The sequence below is a fragment of the Lonchura striata genome, chromosome 1 (genome assembly GCF_046129695.1).
Source record: "Lonchura striata isolate bLonStr1 chromosome 1, bLonStr1.mat, whole genome shotgun sequence".
In the NCBI taxonomy this organism is placed as follows: Eukaryota; Metazoa; Chordata; class Aves; order Passeriformes; family Estrildidae; genus Lonchura; species Lonchura striata.
In genome coordinates this window covers 19,286,334-19,307,497 of record NC_134603.1, presented here as the reverse complement: position 1 = coordinate 19,307,497, position 21,164 = coordinate 19,286,334, and the positions used below count along the sequence as shown (strand labels likewise).

At 38.3% G+C, this 21,164-nt stretch overlaps 1 protein-coding gene and 1 non-coding gene across 13 annotated transcripts in view; one reads left to right on the top strand and one right to left on the bottom strand.

Annotated features, from left to right (window-relative positions):
- The window catches only part of OXR1 (oxidation resistance 1), a 259,555-nt gene that overhangs the window by 35,592 nt on the left and 202,799 nt on the right, over positions 1-21,164 (top strand). The gene's annotated exons all lie outside the window — the stretch shown is intronic.
- Positions 16,296-16,378, bottom strand: TRNAL-CAG (transfer RNA leucine (anticodon CAG)). Its single transcript has one exon. It is a non-coding gene; the product is annotated as a tRNA-Leu (tRNA).

Sequence of the window (21,164 nt, the reverse complement as noted above, 5' to 3'; positions counted from 1 at the left end):
TTCCCCTTAGGAGGCACCTATGAAGAAGCATCTTGCATGTCTGCAGGAGTTAGAGGTGGCAAATGACAAGAAAAATCATCTTGGTTTTCTGAAGCTCCTGCCGGAGTTGCGTGAGGCTTCAGTGTGAGCTGCAGCCTTGTTGCAGTCAGGCTGCTGCCAGGGGCTCCCCGATGTCCTGTGCTCCCGCTCCCATGGCCAAGAATTCAGCAGGGGATTTTGTGTCTGGCTGAAGTGGGATTGGCAGCCGACTCCAGATTGCTACCTTGTATACAAAATGCATATGCAATACATTTTTAGGGTATCTTTCCAGTAAAAGGAAACTTTGTATTTTTAGATAAGGACAGAATCTGTTGTTTTGTCAATGTGATGCGTTTGATATAACTGCTGAGGAGGGTACAGTAACAATTACAAGCTTCCCATTTGAGGATTTCTGTTTTTAATTAGTCGTCTCTGCAGAATATTAACACTCAAGTAAATCTTGACATTCTAACAAATGAAATAATTTATTATATTACATTATATTTAAGCAGGTTAGTTGTTTTTGCCAATGTGTAGTTTAACTCCTTATAAACTCTCTATGGCTTGACCTAAACAAGTTTTCCCACCTAGGATCATCTCTTTATCTTTTCTTAGTGTTATATAGCAATGGCAAAATTAAGAACTGTGTTTTTGATTGGTAGGCATGAAATTTTATTATTTTTTAATCTTTTTCCTCACAAATTTAATCTTGATTACAATGAAAATGCAAATTCCTCATAAAGAATATTACAGACAATGTGAAATTCTCTTCCATATCTACAAACAAGGTTTTATGAAAAAAGGTGCATTTGGGGAACCAGAAGCTCTTTGTTCCTCTGCTGTACTGTGTTCTGCTGTGTCTCACTTTATGCAGACTGTACTGAATCACTTGCAATAAAAAAAGGGAGGGAGTCACAGTAGCCCTCTGCATAGATTGGGACATTACCTCAAGTGTTCTTGAGATTGGTACCATGTTTTAGCTTGGCAGTGATTGAGTACTTGTCAGATGTTTTGTTCTAACTATTGTAGTAGGTTTTGAATGTAATTTTCATAGAGAACTATTAATTGTAACCAAGAAAATGTATTGATTATTTTTAAAGGCTGAAAACTCCTATAAATAAACTGCCTTTGTTGAGTTTTTGAAATCTTGGTTTGATACATTGGATCATTTCTTAAAAAGAAATAGTGTATTAATTTGGAAATATAATGAAGAATGAATGTATTTTTCTGGAGGAAAGGATGACTTAAGGTTTATTTTCTTAAAAAAAATGTTTTTAATTGGTTCTAATAATGCATTATTAATTATAATCTCCATGAAATTGCATAACTTTGACTCAAAAATGGAGTTATCTCCTGTCACCAGATCTTTGGAAGTTATCAGGTGTATATAGTATCTCAACTGCTTTTTCATTGATAACTTTCTCTTAATTTTACATATAAAGTTAATCTTTAGTGGATAATCCCTGTTGGATGGGCTGGAAAAAGTGACAGTCTAGACACAATAGCTTTGACAAACTTTGCATGTGAGGCAGGTATTTCTTAACTGCTTTATAAGACTCTTGTTAATGTGAACTGACATAGCTAACAAAGAGGTGAATTCCTCTTCATTTCAGTTTAATTTCAGAGCTGATCCTATGATTTTAAGTGCTGAATGGTTGTGGTTTCTCTGTATTGTTCTTGTGTTTTCCTCTCATCTGTTTCTCTATCATGCAAATTTTTACACAATTAATTTAATCTACAATGAACACCAGCAGTGAAATAGCAGAGGTCAGTACATATACCAATGAGTTCCTGTGGGCTGTGTTATTCATGCTGTATACTCATCTCCATCTTTCAAGAGCAATTGATGATACCATTCTCCTCATATTGAACACAGAAGTATTTAAATAACTTTAGGGAAGGGATTTTTACGTTTTGGGAACCTTCTTTATGTGTGGAAGATGCTCTGCAAAGAAAGGATCCCAATCAATGCATTCCCAGGATCTGCAAGGCCACTCTGACTGTCTACCTAACACTATTATTGCGATGTTCAGGGGTATTCTTACCTGCAGTTATTTCTGTTCTGCAGTTTGGAAACCTCATGTTGTATAGCTCATTTAAGCTGTCCATGCAACTGGAGAATATTTCTCCTTTTTGGCATGCTCAGTTTTCTTTTCCTTCTCTTGCCTAAATTGGAGTGCTTCAAAAGATAGCCTGAGTGGCAAATCCATCCCTCAGAGCCAAACCATTTGGTTGCTAAATGAATTTAGCAGCTTGAAGGAAGCAATTGGAGGAGCATGAGGACATTTGCTTAAGTGTATGTGCGTGATATTGCTCTGTTCCTGGAGCTGCATCCATTTGTCCCCTTGTTGAAGAGCCTTGCACATGGTATATGTTTAGAAAAGAAAAGAAAAGAAAAGAAAAGAAAAGAAAAGAAAAGAAAAGAAAAGAAAAGAAAAGAAAAGAAAAGAAAAGAAAAGAAAAGAAAAGAAAAGAAAAGAAAAGAAAAGAAAGAAAAGAAAAGAAAAGAAAATCCAAAAAAAACCAAAACAACAAAAAAAAAAAGATAAAATTACTCTCATTTCTAAGGACCCTGATTGCCCTGATATGATATGATATCAGCATTTCAACTGTACTCTTTTTTGTGGAGAGCATTTTATTTATAGGGTGTGATTCCAGCCTGAGACACTGTGGCCAATCCAGCTGGTAGCCTCTGCTGGGTGCTGATGGTTGGTTTGGTGCTTTGTGATGGTTGGCCAGGTCTGTCTTGGCCAGTGGTCCAAGAGTTTCATAACACAGCATTTGTTTCTGGAGGCAAATAGTTTTCTTTCCAAACTGCAATCCAATCAGCCATCCTGGAAAGCTGTAGTCAATTTTCTTAGGCCAGGTCTGTCAGCAGCAATTTGAGTCCTGAGATAAATAGAAAACAAACCTCTCTTCCAGTGTCTAATCTTATTGCCATGTTTATTAACTTAGATAATAGTTAAACTGGACAAATAGTATGATTGGTATAGGAGGATGATGAGATTTTGAAAGACATCAGCTTTTTAATCACTGATAATTACTGACTTTCTTATATCTGGTTTTGATTAGAAAATTAAGGAAATAATGTTTATTTATATTATAAACTCCTGATATGAACATACTGTAGTGTTTTCAAGATTATTTTCAAGATAATATAAGCCTAATTTCTTCTTATTGTTGCAGGGAGAGCATGTTTACACATGTTTCTAAATGTCATGGTTTTAATTGCATTAGACCTGGACTGTTGCTGTTTGTTCTGATACCCCTGCCAGGTTCTAAAGCATGGCCAGTGGATGCCCACAAAGCCCTGTTCATTACTGAACACTAGGACCATTGCCAAAGCTTTTTCTTTGGGATTTGTAAGTGTACAAAAATAATTATCTGATTTGACCCTAACTATGGCGGTCGCAATCCCCTTTCTTTTGCTTTTTAATTGGAAAGAACACTCCTTGAATGAAGCTATAACATACTTTGTGTCTTCTTCTGTGTTACAGAATTAATTTTTTTATTGCTGAACTTTGTTATGGTAGTGAACTGCAAAATAATATCTATTGACATGGTCTCTTTTTAAGTTCACTGCTGACTCTAAAATATGAACTTTTAATTTCTTGCAGTTTCATTGTTTAGGGATCTGGAGTCTGACAAATGTAAAATGATAAGGCAGCTGTGACACTCAGATTTTATTCAACCAGAACAGATGCAGTCTGGAACACAGATGTACATGGGCAACACAGTGTGTAACAGACACAGACAGGGGTAAAGAGTGGGGAACAGAGCAGAACTTGACACTCTGTAAGCAGCAGCCAAAACACTGATGTGTTTCCAACAGGTTTTAAATTACAAATTCAAAACACTTGACCATATGGTCTGCTGTGAAGAAAATTAACTGCATCCCAATCCAGCCCAGTACAATGTAAAAACCCCAATCAGTGTTCATATGCTGAAGCTTAAGCTCTAATGGAATTATTGTATATCTAATAGAAGACAGAAAATACATATTTTTAGTTTAACAATCCATCCAATAAAAATTTGACTTCCGACACATACAAAGAAAGTCACAAAATTTTTACACAATGGTGAACAGCTTTTAAAAATTTGCTTTAAGCAACTGCATCCCTAATTAGAAATATATATATAAATAAGTATATAAAAAATAAAATATTTTATATTTATTTTATATACTGAATATATGTTTTAAGAAATGAAAATATAAAATAAATTTAAGTCAGTTTAAACTTTTCTAAACTGTTAATATGTTCTCAATTTTATTTTTACAGAATCCTACTTCACAATAAGGCTCTACTCTGCCTTTTGCAGTGCCTTTTAAAGACCTTTACTTGAGCTAACCAGATAACTTGGCATATATATTTTGTTAAAGTCACCTCTATTTCTACACCAACTTCATGCTGTAGGTGTAATATTCAGAATTATTTAATGATACTAATTGTGTTTATTTGCTATATCTTGGAATTTCTGTAGAAGTGTCTGATCATTGCCTGCAGTTTATTTAATTATGGATTACAATTGCACTTCAGCTATAACCTTTAATACCACAAGTTCCTTCTTCAAAAAGAAGAAGATTTCAAAGGCTAGCACTTAAAAATACAAAAAGGACCTAACATCTTAGTGACAGGATTGGGTTTTGTTTTGTTTTGTTTTGTTTTTCTTTGCAGTGGAATGAAAAGTGTTTATTTGTTTCTCAGTTTATCTCAAACAATAAATGTGTGAACAAAACTGCAGACACCTTTCTTGTTGTGGTTCCAGATCCCTTATGTTTTAGAAGATTCAGAAGGCAGAGAATTCCTGAGCAAGACCTTAAGATATACTGAATGTGTGGCTTGGCTTTTTACTTTACAGGGTGTGTTCCCTGTTCAAGTTCCTGCAGAAGGGCAAACTGCTGCATTTTCATAATCACTGGAATTATTTTGCTTCTATTTAGAAATCAGGATTTTGCATAAATTTTCTAATAATGGTCTTTAGCAAGAGTATGCAGGATGAGGAAAATTTTTTTTTTGTCTTTTTAAAAACAGCATTTGGAGGAAAAATACGCCAAGATATAAACTGAAGGTCAGTCTTGCTGAATGATGAAGTCAGTTGAAGGTACTCATGCCCCAATTCAGTCATTTCTTCAGGCACAGGAAAGCATGAAGAAATTTCCCAGGCAAGGATGAACTTTTCTTCATGCTCAGATTTTATGCTGAGCTTGGGCCTCAGTGCCCTGCAGATATCTCCTGTTAATGGTATATATCTAGTCTTAGCAGAGCTGCTCCTGCTGGATTCTGGCTGCAAAAATAGTTTAGTAACATTTCTCTGATTTTTAGGAAATGAAGTCTGTAGATTAGAGAATTAATATTGCTGCTACATGTGAATCTTACTCTCAATTTGAAACCACTTTTTAAAATTCCAACTTCAATGTGAAAAGCACACATGTAACAATTAGCACCTAACAGAGCTAAGTGGCATCATCCAACCTCTGCTGCATTTTCATATGGAAGAATGGCTACACTGGTGGTCACGAATAGATTTTCTCTCAGGGTTAGCTTGCCAGATATATCTCTGAAGCCTTCTGAAGCAAAACTGGAGCGATATAATGAAAGCAGTTGCTGTGTCTTACAGACTATTTCAGATGCTTCTGACAATTGCATATATTTTCAGATATCTCCCCTTTTTTTGGATGTTTTTTTAAATCCCTGCCCACAAGGACAAAGCTGTATCAGACTGAAAGGCTTTTCTCCCTGTTCTTTATTTCTTAACAAAAATCCCAATATCCTGATAAAAACCAGATCTCATTTCACAATTTGATATGTCTACATCCTGCTGGTATGTGTATAAAATCACCAAGTTAAATTTTCATCATGGTGAATAATAGATATCTGCACAAGTCCCATGCTTTGTTAATAGGATATTTTATGCTGTTCCCTGATACTTTTTAAACACTCATACTGGTGATGTGTTTTATTATGGTGCTACAGAAGACACTTTGGTAAAGTGTATTCTGATTCTGTATTCAGCAACATGAATCAGTCCCAGGCAACGGGACCAACTCACCGTCTGTGCCTGTGCTGTATTGCTGCAGATCATGGTCATGGGCTGTTGCCTCCTTATTTATGTGGCCATAAATTGCCTGTTTTGCTGACACTTTAAAGTAAATGAAGGAAAGCAACAGCACTGCTGGCTTTCTGGCAGGAAGCCTAAGAGCAACTTGGTATGCCTTGTGTGCCTAACTAATGCCACTTCAATGGAAAGTTTTAATTTAGTGCATGTCTGTGTGTGCAGAGAAGAAATCAAAGGCATTTGGTAATAAGAAAGTGTATCTGCTCCAGAGTCACTGAGGAGCAATTTGGTGGAAGCACTAAATGGCTTTCAATTAACTCAAAAATATTTTCTTAAATATCATCAGAAAGGACAAAAAGTCAGTCTGAAGGGAAAACTATAACATAATTCTGTAGATCCAACCCATTTGCCCTATACTTGTTGTAAGATGTCATGGTAGTACGAGTTAAAGGAGTAGAGGTTGTAAAACTAGTATGATATGCTGGACTTTATTAAGCTCACTAATTGCAATTATGAGTAGAACACTGGAAACTGGTTTGCCTGGAGCCAGTATTTTTGATTTGTCCTTTCTGCAGCAGATTCTAATCTTGCAAACATCCAAAAATTCATTATACGAGTAAAATTTTTACAGCAAATATTTTATAACTAGGTAGCCATATTAAAATTCAAGCTGTTGAAATTTAACTTAACACATGGGAATTTGAGCCCTATTTCCTCATTCTCACAGTTACAGGGAAAAAAGTGCACTCCGTTCTCTTCAGACTGTCTAGAGGGATTGCTTTTTATGAAAAACAGAAGGTCTAAGGAGCCGAGATAATTAATTTACCATTAGATATGGTCCATGATTTATTTTGGATAATGTTTGGTATATAATTTATTCTTCTATCTGCATTACAGCAAAGCTCAAAGCAGACAACTCTTTTTTTTTTTTTGTACGGGGCTCATTACGTCATATTGTATTTGCCTTAATCCCTATAATCTTTCTAAGGCCTTAATAGTTCTTTCCACCCTTTTATCCATCTTTAAACCAAGGTAGAAACCTGCTTTATTGCTCACTAGATGTTTTTTCCAGAAGAAGTGGAGTTTTCTCAACACCCAGTCCAAAACTCTGCAACAAACTCTATGAGGATCTAGGGATGACCACACAGTCTTAAATTTTGTTTGATCTTCCATCTCTAATGTAACTATGGGTTATTCTTTACATTAAATGACAGTGAAAGAACAACACTTAAGCCTTGTCATGGTGAACTCTTTTGTTCCCCTGTATGACATCTTAGTTTAAATGAATGTTCTTCTGTGAACTGTACTGTCAGATGGAAGCTTCTCCCATTCCCAAAGCCCCATTTTTTTTTGTTTGTTTCTTAACACGGACAAGGTTATTTTGTGAATACAGAATTCTACGTCTGATTTCCTAATATCACAGAGATGTGACGGGATGACTTCTGTGACTGGAGTGTTGGAATGGAAGGCTACATGCTCTGTAGGAAGAACAGCAAAGGAAGATGAAGAGGGATATCACACTTTATATCAATGACCAGCTGTACATGGAGCTCTGGGATGGATGAAGAGCTGACCAGTGGCTTAGGGGTCAGGAATAAAGGGAGGGCAGGGACAGGTGACATTATAGGGTCTGCTATAGGCCACTCAATCAGGAAAACCAAGTGGATGAAGCCCTCTGCAGATAGAGAGGAACAGCCTTATATTCTTACAAGCCCTGCTCTCATGGTGGGCCTTCACCACCCTGATATCTGTTGGATGGAGAACTTAGCAGGGCATAAACAATTCAGGAGGTTCCTGGAAAGCACTTCCTTCTCCAAGGGATAGAGGAGTCAGCAAGGAGAGGTGTTATACTGGACCTTGTTCTCACCACACAAGAGAGGCTGGAGGGGAATGTGGAGCCCAAGGGCAGCCTTGTCTCCAGTGACCATGAAATGGTGGAGTTCAATACCCTTTAGGGAAGTGGGGAGAGTGCATAGCAATCTCACTGCCCTGGACTTCAGGAAGGCAGACCTTGTCCCTCTTAAAGTGCTCCTTTTGGTAGAGTACTGTAGCATAAAGACTTGTAGGGAAGAGGAAATAAAGAAAACTGGTTGATATTCAAAGATCACCTTCAAACTCAGAAGAGATGCATCCCAGCAAACAGGAAATCAGACAAAAATGTTTGGAGGCCTGTGTGGAAGAACAAGAAGCTTTTGGGTAAACTGAAATGCAGAAAAGAGTGTGGAAGCAAGGACACATGTCATATGAGGAATACAGAGAAATTGTCTGGCCAATTAGGGGTCAAGTGTGCAAAACTAAAATCCTGATAGAATCAAATCTAGTCAGGAGCTATAGGAATATCAGACTAGAGAAACTGTGGGCCCTCTCCAGAAGGAAATGGGAGACATTGTTACCTGGGATATGGAGAAGGTTGAGGTATCCAATGCCTCTTTTGCCTCAGTATTCACCAACAAGAGCTCCAGCCACAGTGCCCAAGTTGCAGAAAGCAAAGGCAGGAACCAGGAGAATGAAGAACCACACGCTGAAGGAGAAGATCAGGTTCAAGACTAAGGAACATGAAGATGCACAAGTCCATGTGACTTGCTGAGATGCATCCATAGGACCTGAGGGAGTTCTCAGAGAATTTTCTAAGCCACTATCCATAATACTTGAGAAGTCATGGCATTCTGGTGAAGTTCCCACTGACTGGAAAGGGAGAAACATAACCCCTGGTTTTAAAAAGGAAAAAAAAATGGAGACCTGAGGAACTACAGGCCAGTCTGTCTCACCTCTGTGCCTGGCAAGATCATGGAGCAGATTCTCCTAGAAACTGTGCTAAGGCAGATGCAAAATTAGGATGTGGTTGGTAACAGAGCAAATCATGCCTGAAAAATTTGGTGGCCTTCTATGATGGGGTTACAGTGTTGGAGGATAAGGGAAGAGCAATGGATGTAATCTACTGGGACTTGTGCAAAGCATTTTACCCTGTCCCACATGATATCCTTTGTCTCTAACATGGAGAGACATGGATTTGATGGATGGACCACTTGGTGGATAAGGAGCTGGCTGATTGGTTAAACTCAAAAAGTTGCTGTTGAGGGCTCAATATCTGTGTGCAGAGCACTTGCATGACAAGTGACATTTTGCAGGGGTCAGTATTGGACTGCTGCTGTTTAACAGTTTTGAGGACATGGGCAGGGGAATTGAACCTGGCAGTCACCCTTGACAAGTTTGGCAATGACACCAATCTGTGTAGTGTGGTTGACATACTGGAGGGAAGGGATGCCATCCAGAGGGACATGGGCAAGCTTGAGAAGTGGGACCATTCAAACCTCATGAAGTTCAACCAGACCAAGTACATGGTCCTGGGCATCTTCCTGGGCAGAGGATGGATTGAGAGCAGCCCTGAGGAAAAGAACTTGGGGGTGTTGGTGAATCAATGCTTAGGATATGCTGACAATGTGTGTTTGCAGCCCAGAAAGCCAAATATGTCCTGAGCTGCTTTAAAAGCAGTGTGGGCAGTGGGGGAATGGGGAGGGGGTTCTGCTCCTCCGCTCAGATCTTGTGAAATCCCACCAGGAATGCTGTGTCCAGCCCTGGGGTCCCCAACACAAGAAGGAAATGAACCTGTTGAAACAAGTACAGAGAAGAGAAGCAAAGATGGTCAGAAGGCTGGAACACCTCTTCTGTGAAGTCAGGCTGAGAGAACTGGGGGCTATTCAGCCTAAAAAATAGAAGGCTTCAGGGAGACCCCATAGCACTTTCAGCACGTAAAGAGGAGCTGTGGAAGGGCTGGAGAAGGACTTTTTACAAGGACATATAATGGTAGAACAAAGGCTAATGTATTTAAACTGTCAGGTTTAGGTTTAGATTAGATATAAGGAAGAAATTCCTTACTGTATGTTGAAACCATGGACCAGGTTGCCCAGGGAAGTTGTGGGTGCTTGGAAGTGTTCAAGGCCAGGCTGAATGAAACTTTGAGGCACCCTGGTCTAGCAGGAAGTGTCCCCGCCCATGGCAGAGGTATTGGAATTAGATGATCCTTCCAACCCAAACCTTTCTATAATTCTATTCTAATATATTTCTCTATTCCTGATATTGTTATGAAAATGTGTGTCTGAAGACTGAAATATGTAAAGCTTCCTTCTTAGCCTGTATACTTCTTTCAAATGTATATAATATATGGGAGTCTCCTGCCAAGGGGAGAAATAAATGCAACAGATGCACAGTAAGAGCAAAAAAGCTATGAGAATAGTTCCAAGAATTGAAGATGGCATTAAAAGGTTATTTACCTTGTGGCAAATAATTGCATTTTGTCTGACTTTTATTACTGTGAGAGATGAGAAATATTTTGGCATTTATTATGATAAGCAAGTTGTAAACAAATTATCTTCTTTCTCCGGGTATTATGAAGCAATTCTAGATGCCTCCACAGCTGACACACAAAGACAGGAATCCTTATAAACAACATAGGGAAAATCCAGAAACCAGAAAAAATATGTATCTTAGAGTTTTCCAATTAAAGTAATGAATTCCAAATCCCGTTTTTTTAATGGGAAGGTGGTTAAACACTGAAAGAGTTTGTCACAAGATTGTATGGTATCTGTCCTGGCACACAATCAAAACTGTCTGTGGCCCTGAGCAATCTGCTGCAGCTGAGCTGGCTCTGAGTGGGGAGGATCCCAAAAGGCCCCAGCAGCCCCAGTGACCTTCTTGCAGAAATACCTCTACAGTAAGAAACCTCTGAGCCCCAAATTTCTGAAAGCAATGAAGGTTTGTTGTACTGTCTGTCTTGCTGATTAGCACTGCCTGTATTGATTTCTGTCTCAGGCCTGGTCTTGGCCACTATCCCAGAGGATGCTGAGCTGGGCTGACCATTGGTCTGATCCAGCATGGACGTCCTTGCATGTCTTAAGAGGATATTTGGCTAGACTGCAGATAAGGAGTAAGTCTAACTATGGAGGACAGATTATTTAGGGGATGAGGCAATGCAGCTACACCTGTGATCCAGGCAGGGCAGCCCAGGAAGAATCCCGACACTGAGATTTTTGCATGAAGTTTACATTGTTCTCTTATCAGTTCTATGATGTAAGGCTGGGGGCCCTTCTCTTTGAGGAGACATTGAAGATTTTGGGTGCTTTGGTAAGGACTCTGTGTATCTGTGCAGCAGCAATGAGGAACATCCAACTAATGCTGGGCTGTGCTGGGGAGGGTGAGTGGAAAATAAGTTATTTCCAGTTAAACCTGAGTGTGACATTACCATTCTGAGATAAGGGCTACTATTTCTAGCAGCAAACAACTAAGTGCTTTGGCTGACAGTAAAAACCTTTGAAAAGGGTTTGACAATTACCTTTGAAAGGGGAATGTGGCTTTTGCAAATGGCCCAAGACTGGCTTAAGGACAGGCATGCTAGAAAAAAATATTGTTTTAACCAATAATTTTTATGAAAACCACTAGCAGCAGAAAGAATAACAAGCTGCCCCATATTCTGACTGTGTCTGTCTGTAGGAGATCCAGGTGCAAGCATGGCTTGTGACAGGTAGCTTTTTGCCTCTGCTGTCACAAGGTATCAGAAAGGTATCAGAAACTGCTTTGTGTTACTTTCACTTTCCAGGCTTGTGTGTTTCCTCATGTCAAAACTGCCCTTTGGACCTGCACCTTTACAGTACGAGTTATGCCAGTAGAGATCCAGGACGCTTGTACTGAGAGATGAGCTGCTGCACACATCATCTTTAATACAATGATTGACTTGCATTGTCTGAATTGTTTCCAGTTCATAAAGCTGACATTTAATTAACATCAGAGTTAACTATCAAGTTAACCAGTCCAGTTTTCATGTTTTAACAATTGTGAATAGCATGAAACCCCAGGAAGATGCCTTTCAAGGTAGATTCATTAGGGAAAAAAAAAAAAAAAAAAAAAAAAAAAAGATCATTAGTGACTGGTAATGGATTGTTTCTCAGTAAGATAAACACTTAATTCAGACATGCTTTGAACTGTCAGTGTGGGCTTGCTTCAATGACAAAGGGAGCAGGTAGCTGTGATATCCTGATTATTCTTTTTACTTTGGCATTAAAAAACCCTTTGAAAACCACTAAGTGTTGGAAATATACTGTCCTATCCACTAATGAGCAGTGGAAGTAATGAGATATCTCAAAACTCCCTCCGTGTCCACATACTTAGCATACACTTGTGTGAACTTCATCTAAATATTTTCAAAGTGATGCATGGCTTTGTTGTCAGGAGAGAAATACTGGAAGTAGTTTCCATCTATTTCAGTCATTCAGTGACTCATGCTGAGTGGCAAGATCAGATCAGATCAAGTCTGAGTGTCTATTATAATTTGTGATATGCATATGAAATGGTCTCTTCTGTGCTGTATTCCCCCCTAGTCCATGGGCAATATTCATAAAACCAGGATGAGGAAAGTTTGCTGATAACCATTTGTTTGTGAGAAAAAAATTATCTGAAGGAATAAGTTCTATGTGGAAATATCCTCACATGTAGGATGGTGTAGTAGTGGTAATGGTGGAGTCCCAGCTTGCCCATAAAATTATCTATTTCCCTGAATCCCCTTCAAGGGGATTTCACAGAGAGTGTGGGTTCTGCCTCTCTTCTTTCCCCTTCTGGTCAATAAGGGCTCTGCTCACATGTACAGCTCTGGCTGGAGCTGCAAGAGAATGAATCCTTATTCCTTATTAATTTAAAGGTTGTGTTTAATAGAGGCTTCCTTAAAGCAAACTGGCCTTTGGTAAAGCACAACAGCTTTCTGTGGTTTTTACCACCTGTTTGCATTGGCACCCTGAAATAAATTTGTTTGAAAAGGTCTATAGTCCTTTTCTTTTAAAAAAAAAAAAAAAAAAAGAGAGAGAGAAAATGAAAAAAGAAAAGATTTGCCATTTTCTGTATCTTATTTACCAGAAGCACTGTCTTGTGCACCATGATGCAGAGAGAAAAAAATTCTGAGCTCTTCATTTTTCTCTACTTCTTACCTTGTGACATTTTCTCACAGGAAATATTCACAGCACATTCAAATGTTGAGAGTTTGGTCTCAATCCTTGTGACTAGCAATGGATAAGATAAATGCAGTTGCTCTCTCAGAAAAAGCTGATCATGTTCTTCCTTTAATAATGAAAGCTGTTTAAATCTGGAGATCTTATCTAGATAATATGATTATTTAGTTTTAAATTTACTCCAGAGCTGAACATATTCATGTGAAGAGCCTCACTAAACAGCCTGTATATAAGAGTGCAGATATCAGCATGTGATTATGAAATGCCAAGCATACATCATGGATGCTGATAATCAGGTTTTAAGTGATTGTTTTCTTCCCCTCAAATACCTCTCTAGATTCTGTCTAGTCCATCTTGTGAAAGTTTCTGAAAGCAAATTTATAGGAAGAGTCTTGTCTCCACAGAATGAGTTTCTGTCAGTTCTGTGAGTTTCCATGTGTTTTGCTGAAATTTGGTGCATATCTGTAAAAGTGGCTGTTACATGCATAACATTAATGGAGGGTTTGACAGATTGTTTACTTCTGTTCAGGCTTTTAATTCAGGAAAAAATATCTGCTTGAGAAAAGGAATTGAACTTTATATGGATTTACTAATGAAGTCCAATGGTCTCTGTTGTTTATGATGGCCTAGGATTTAACCCTGCCTCTCCCTCTCCCTCTAGTTTTGTTTACTCTTATAGTCTGTAATTATGGAAGAGTTAGCTTGGAAGAATATTATATTTTATTATGTTTCATGATTGATTTTTATTTTGGATATTGACAATGAAAATTAAATCTTATCTGCATGTATAATTTACCTATTACAATGTGTTACTAGAAGGGAAATGCTGTTAACTACAAACTATGAAGAGTTTGAGGCTGTGGAGTTTTTATCTTGTGGTTCTGTGCATCTGTTGCTATTTCACAGAAGATTTGCATCATGGGATGAATCCTAGGATCACTGTAGTAACTTGTGAACTGCCACTGGAACTGGGACTTTTCTTATCCTGAATGTGGCCTGAGCCCTTTGTAGTTCCCTTTCTCTCTGCCGCCCCCCCCCCCCCCCACCCCCCCCTCCAAGCCTCTCAGTGGGGATTAAAGCAGGGCCAAGAAGGAATTGTAGAAAAAAGCTACAGACATGAATAGGTATTTGAATGCATAATTATTTAATGGTCTCCTCATTTGTAGTTTTCTAGGATACTTAAACCATCTTATACCGTAGGTACATCTGGGCTGATTTATATGATCTCAATATTCATATTATAATTGAAATGAAGCTAAGTAGGTTCAAGACCTCAAAGCTACTGTTTATCTTCTGACATATAATTATTTAATTATTTATATGTACATCTATATATATATCTACCTCAGTTATATTTTCTTCTTCAAACTTTAGGATGAATCTACACTCCTAGTTTAGATCATATTACTTCTAATAATATTGATTTGATGCCTCTATAAGGTAGATAATATACTACTATTATAAATTTTGTTGGTGGGACTTGATGATTTTGATTTCAGGTTTTGTCCAAAGTGGGTCCCACAGGAAGACCAGCCAGCTCTGTGTCCTGCAGCTTCAGAGTTCAGGGTTACTGCTTTAGGTGGCTGCCTGTTGATTTTGTTGTGTTTGGCAGAGCCAGACACGTTAGACTTGCTGTGTGCTCACAGCAGGCAAATGTGCTGCTTCCATAATTCCAGTACTGGTAGAATTGCTGTCAGGAATGTGGAATTAACCACTTTTAGCAGTTCTTGAGATGAAAGCATCCCTGTATACATTGACAGCCTGTGGTGCTGCTTACCTAGTAAGAATGGATGAAAACCACCCCTTGGGTTAAGTCCTGGAGAAAAAACAGATATATATCTTCTGTATATAAGTGTGGTAGAGAAGTATTTTGTGCAGGTAAGCACTCTACTCGAGGATTGCTTAGTAGTATTTGCAGAGGGAAGAAATTACTTACCTTTGTCAGAGTTTGTGTTATTACCACATAATTAAAACACTACCTCACTTTGGTTCTTCCACTGGGATAATTCATTGATTCACCTATTTTAGCTGCTCATTTATAATGATCTAGTGTTATGTGTTTTCAGAGGTCATTATTATATATCTGCTGAGTGTTTATAGTGCTGGATATTAACATTAACTAAAAATCCTAGTCTTCTATTTCATTCATGGGGAGAATATTCTTGTGACTATTGTTTGTGGTCTTGTTTCTCAGAAATACTTTGTATTCTAGAATTTTACCTAATGTGTATTTAGTTCTAAATAGATAGCATGAAAATTTAATTCGTTTACTGATTCATATATGCTTTTGAGAGGTTTTTAAATTTTAAAAAATCAAGAACACAAAACAACATCCAGAGTATTTTGGAGAGCAAGTTAAAAGTAAGGAAAAAGCATCTAGCATCGAGCTGGAAGCTGTAGTTTTAGAAAACATCTAGAGCATCTGGCAAAAGAGGCAGAGAGGGAGGTTTTTGCCTTCTCCTTTCTGTGCTCTCTTTTGCTCACTTCCCTTCTCCTGCTGCTTAAGCAGGCTGCAGGCAGCTTAAGCAGAACCCTGCAGGTGATTGCCTGGCAGGTGGCTGCCACTCCCTAAAGGAGCAGAAGCCCATCCTGGGGCAGTGACATTTGCCACTGCACAGGTGAGGTGCCTGGCCTGGCATCCAGTGTCAGAGCCAGTGCAGGGAAGGTGGAGGGCTGCTGCAGCCTTGGTGGTGAGAGCAAGATAAACCCCACCAGATTCTGGGGGTTGCACTATGACATGCTCCTTGCATGCTCCCTGCTTTAGGCTGAAACAACTAGATTTTCCATTTTAACTTAAGACACCATTTTAAAATAGAATAGAATAGAACAGAACAGAATAGAAAGTTCAGTTGTCAGGGACCTGCAGTGATCATCAACTTTCTGACCAATTCAGGGCTGGCCAAATGTTAAGGCAAGTTTTTAAGTGGATTGTCCAAAAGCCTATAAACCATTGACAGGCTTGAGGCATTGACTGCCTCACTGTAAGCGTGTTCCAGTTTTTTATCACCTTCTCAGTAAAGAAATGCTTCCTGGTGTCCTGAGTGAATCTCTGCTGACACAGCTTTGACCCGTTCCCACGCCTCCTGTCAGTGAATACCAGGAACATGCGAAAAGGACGTCCCGTTTTTCTCCTCAGGAAGCTGTGGGGTGCGGTGAAGTCTTTCCTCAGCCTCTCTTTTTCTAAGTAGACAAAACCAAAATCCTCAGCGGCAGCCGCAAAAGCAGGGATGTCAGAAGTGGGATTCGAACCCACGCCTCCAGGGGAGACTGCGACCTGAACGCAGCGCCTTAGACCGCTCGGCCATCCTGACCCACGTGGGGGAGCCCTCGCGGCTCGGTCGCTGTGTATTTGTAGATATTTTTGGTGATGTGACATTGTTTTTCTGCACACGGTGCGTGTTAAAAAATATTCCAAATGAGAACGTATTTTGTGTTGACTCTCTGGTAACCATAATTACTGATGTTTATTTATACGTGCAGCTGTTGCATTGTGTGAGTGTTAGTGCGGGGAGAAAGAAACAGGTACTTTTGCACGTGTATTACATATGCCATGAAGCAGACATTTGGAGCTGTACAGAAATTAATAAAAATGTGGTGTGCAGTATGGTTCACAAGGACATTGCTTAAGGCTGATTTGTTTCCTGTAATGTCTATGAAGATCCCCCTAGGATATGTACAAGTTATTAATGGTAAAAGTTCTCTGATATTTGAAAGGGGACTGTGACACTGAAGCAAATTGTGTCTCCTTGCTGAAGGGTTTTTTCAAAAAATTCATGTGCTTGAAAGTTGAGTCTAGGAACCTCTAAATATACAAATTTGAGCAAGATTTGGGAGTAAAAGTAAATGTGAAATTCAAGAGGTGAGCTTGTTTGGAAACATCAGGTTAAAGTGCCGTGTTTTTGTTTGGAATGTAAACTTACTAGAGGAAAAAAATTGAAGTGGGACAATCAGAAACTGACTGTCAGAAATGGCAAATAAAATATTTTTATTTTAAATATAAATTAATTATAGAATTTATATTAATTATAGAATTAAATTGCCTTATCAGGTTTTAAGGAATTATTGTATAATTTAATATAAATTATTTAATTTCTATATTTAAATAATTTATTTATAATTTAATAAATATCTTTATTATATATAAAATATATAAGCATTATAATATAAATAAAATTTAATTTATTAAATATATAAAAATTATAATAATTTAATATTCAAAGTATAGATACATTATATATTTATAATTTATATATTAAATTAATTTATATATTAAATTATATAATCATTCCTTAGAACCTTAAGAAGCAATATTTTCCAATGCCAAAAATGGCAACTGTCTCTACTAGATTGGCCAAAAACTGTTACTGGTTGTTTTTATTTGATACTGTTTCTTCTATATAGAGAAAGTAATTCTTCTAGCTCCAGTTTGTCAATGTCTTTCTCTTTGGGGAGCCCAAAGTGCTGGGCCCAATACTTTCATATCATCTCATGGGTGCTGAGTTGAGGGAAATAATGACTTGCCATGACCTACTGGCCATGTCCTTCCTTGGAGACACACAAGAGTTGACTGGACAAGGCTCTCTCTTGTCCTGATTTCAGAGTCAGTCCTATCTTCAAAGCTGACTTTGCTTTGAGCAAGACTTTAGAGCAGGTAAGTGCTAAAAGTCCCCTCAAACCTAAACTCTTTTGTGTTTCTACAACTACGCGCCATAATTTTGAAAAAAAATTATGTAACAATGCTTGTGAATTGAGAGTGTTAATGCTGTATCTTGGATAAGCTGTAATGTGTCCTACCTTTACCTTGCTTTTATCCTTGCACTCATTCTAGGGCAACAAGCAGTCTTGTCTGGGGCCTGGCAGAATGAAAAGATGAGCCTGTGTAACCAATATTCTTGTAACATACTGGAAATGTTTTGTTTCTTGTTATGTTAGGTGTCAGGAGTTATGTTGTATTTTATGCTGCATTTCAGTAGTCTTGGTTGACTAACTGGAAGGTGAAATTTTCCCATATTTAGAATTAATAATATATTTAAATTCTATAGAAACAGGGCCTTGGAAAAGTCAAAAAACTTGTTTTTATGTGCTGAAATAAAAGTCTTAGGCAATGTGGTTCTGTTTGTTTGGTTTTTCTCCAAACAACAACTGGTGGACTGAACAGAAGTAGACTTTTTCCAGCTTTTTAGATAGCAAGATGGGCAGAGTGCAATGAGCAGGAATAGAGATGGCAGAAGTTTGACCATAATGTAGTAACTCCAGAACGAGCAGCAGTTGCAGCCTACACTCTTTCTGCTGTCAGCACAGAGCTTTCTGGGTCTTTAGCCAGCAGCTTCAAAACCTTGTGTTACCTACTTCAAGACATATTGATGATGCAAAACTGACACTGAATGTGTCTTGTATTGCTGGGAAATTAACTAAATAGGTCTTAATTTAAATCAAGTCTAAGTCGTAAAGATAGCATTATCCATTGGTTTCTAGACTGGAAGATCACACAGGAAAGCACTAAGTGCATACCAAACACACAGTGCCCTTGGTGAAGAATCTGCTCAAGCCTACTCCTGGACAGCTCTCCCTTAACAGTGGGCATTTTTTGGCCCAGAACTTCATTAACTACAGAGCTAATGATCTGTAGCATTAGCTCTGTTCCCTAAAAATCTGCAGATCTGGCTGACTTGCTGGTTAAAATGTAGTGGTATTTGGTATGCAGCTGCCATATTGTCTGAACTGAGCTCTAGTAAGTGAACTGAAAACCTCAATAAAAAGATCATAGTTAAAAAGATGTATGTATTCCCCAAATCATTTGGCACAGACTTATGTAGCTGGCTGTCCATCACACATCCAGACTCATCAGATTTGAGGCTGGAGGTTGCTGTGTTGCAGGATGTTGATGGGCCCAGCAGATGTGCTCCTATCCACTGGAAAAGTCCCTGGAATGTAAAGCGCATTGGTGTTACTGATTGAAAGGGTTTGCTCTGCTGGTTCCTGAGTGCATGTTCTGATGATAGCAGGTGAAACCTTTGGCAGAGGTTTCACTGTCAATAATGTCTCATATTTTTCTGCTGGTGCCCAACCTAATCAGTGATTTTCACTGCTGTCAGCGTGTAGCAGCAGTTGACATTTAAATGCTGGGTCCAGTATCTCCAGTACTGGAGATAAAAGGCATCATGACATCCTTTGATATGAAAGGCTTCTCTCCCACCTTTGCTTATCCCTCCTGTTACTTGGTAGCCCTTCCTTGTACATTTTGGATTTCTGTCCTGCTTTAAGTAAAGCTTCTCACTAAGTGAGAGCATCTTTTGTGCTTTTCTTGCTTTGAGTAAGAGAGTTGCTTTCCTCCTTATGTTTCAGCTGTCTCCCTGGGGCCCTGGAAGAATTCAAACATAATAACTGTATCCAGTGGGACCATTTTCTCTCCCTCCAAAGAGAAAATGGAACATGTTATATGGGTGATAATGAGATTAAATGTGGTTAAATGAAGACTTGACTTCAAATAATGATGCCTTTTCACTATTCTCATAACGTCACATTTTGCAAAAGCAAATGTACTTGACTTTACAGGTATCTCTAATTCTGTTATCAGGCATTTTTTGGTTGCACAAAGAGAAATATAAAGAGATGCATAGACTTGAAATGTTGTCAAGAAGGTGGGAAGCTCTCTTCCTGCCCCCTGTAATCTTTGGGGACCAGACTCACTCATTTATATGAAAAATATATTAATATCAGTAGCAGAAAGAGATTAGGCTGAAAATGAGACTGCTCTGTGTCAGAACATGTTGTCTCAGCTGCCAGCTGTCTTTGCAGCACAACTTCAAATTGAGTTGTAGTCACAAGTAGGAATAGTAATAGAGGCTTTTTCCTGGGCATATTCCCTCTGTTCCTGGGCATATTCCCTGTAATTCCAGTGGGAATTAGAGATCTGAGGGGCACAACTGAGAAAAAAAATAATCATCTTATTCTGTTCAAAGTATGTTGAGATTCATCTTACTGAATTTAATGGGTCTTTCTTATTAGATAACTCATCCTTAAAACACCTTATAAGCAAGAGTGCTCATAAACCTCCTTTGAATTAAGTGCAATCCTTTAAATTCACCAAATAATACATTCCTTTTGAAGATATAAAGCAGATTAAATGTGTGGAACCACGTGGTATTTATAGATCAGGAATGCTAGAGAAGGCTGGCATAGCATGTCTGCACAGTCTGTGATAATAAGAGAAGATGCCTCAGGAGCATATGTTATCAGCAGGATCCAGAGAAGATACAGCATCAATGCGTTAGGCAGGAGAGGTAGGATTTTTTCTATTCCCTTGATATGGATGCCAAGTATCAGCTTTTCTTTCCTCCCAAATCACTATTTTGTCAGGAATGTGAGCGTCAACTCATTGCTCTGTGATTGCTGCTTGTTGAGTTAGAATAATTTTTTTATTACTTTTGACTCCAAGTGAAATCGAGGAGTTCTTAAAAAGAAAAAAGATAGAACTGCCTTTATGTCTCATGTCTGCTGTTCACAAAAGTCATGGGTGTGGGCTTTTGTTCCTGCTTAAGGGAAGGCATTAAGAGCCTTTTCACTAGAACACGCTCAGATGAAGAGCTGAGATCAGTTCTATCAGTTCTAGTTCTTCCTATCTAGTAACCATCAACTCCTGTGGATGGAAGTAGTTACATTTATGGTTATCAGTACAGGGTATGGATGGGGGTTTGTATTTAACATGACTGCAGTAAAAGGTAGCTTGATAGCTGACACTGGGGCAGAACTTGACCTGCAAAATCCTAATTACTAATTGATGAGTAAGCATCTAACCTGACTTTCAGCTTCCAGCTCAAGTGTTCAGCAGTGAAAAATATCCTTGTGCTTGTTAGGAAAAGTGAAAAAAGAAAAGAATATGTAAACCATTGGAGATGTGATAAGCATGGAAAATTATAGTGGCAGAATAACTATATTTTATTGTTAACAAGGACTTTATTTTTGCTTTTATATAGTAAAGTCCTAAAATATTTGAAGCACAATTGCATATTTATACTCTATTAAAATTCTGTCCTTATTTATAAAGGCAATAGAAAACAAACTATTGAACTGGAAGAAGTCTTTTCAATTATTTCT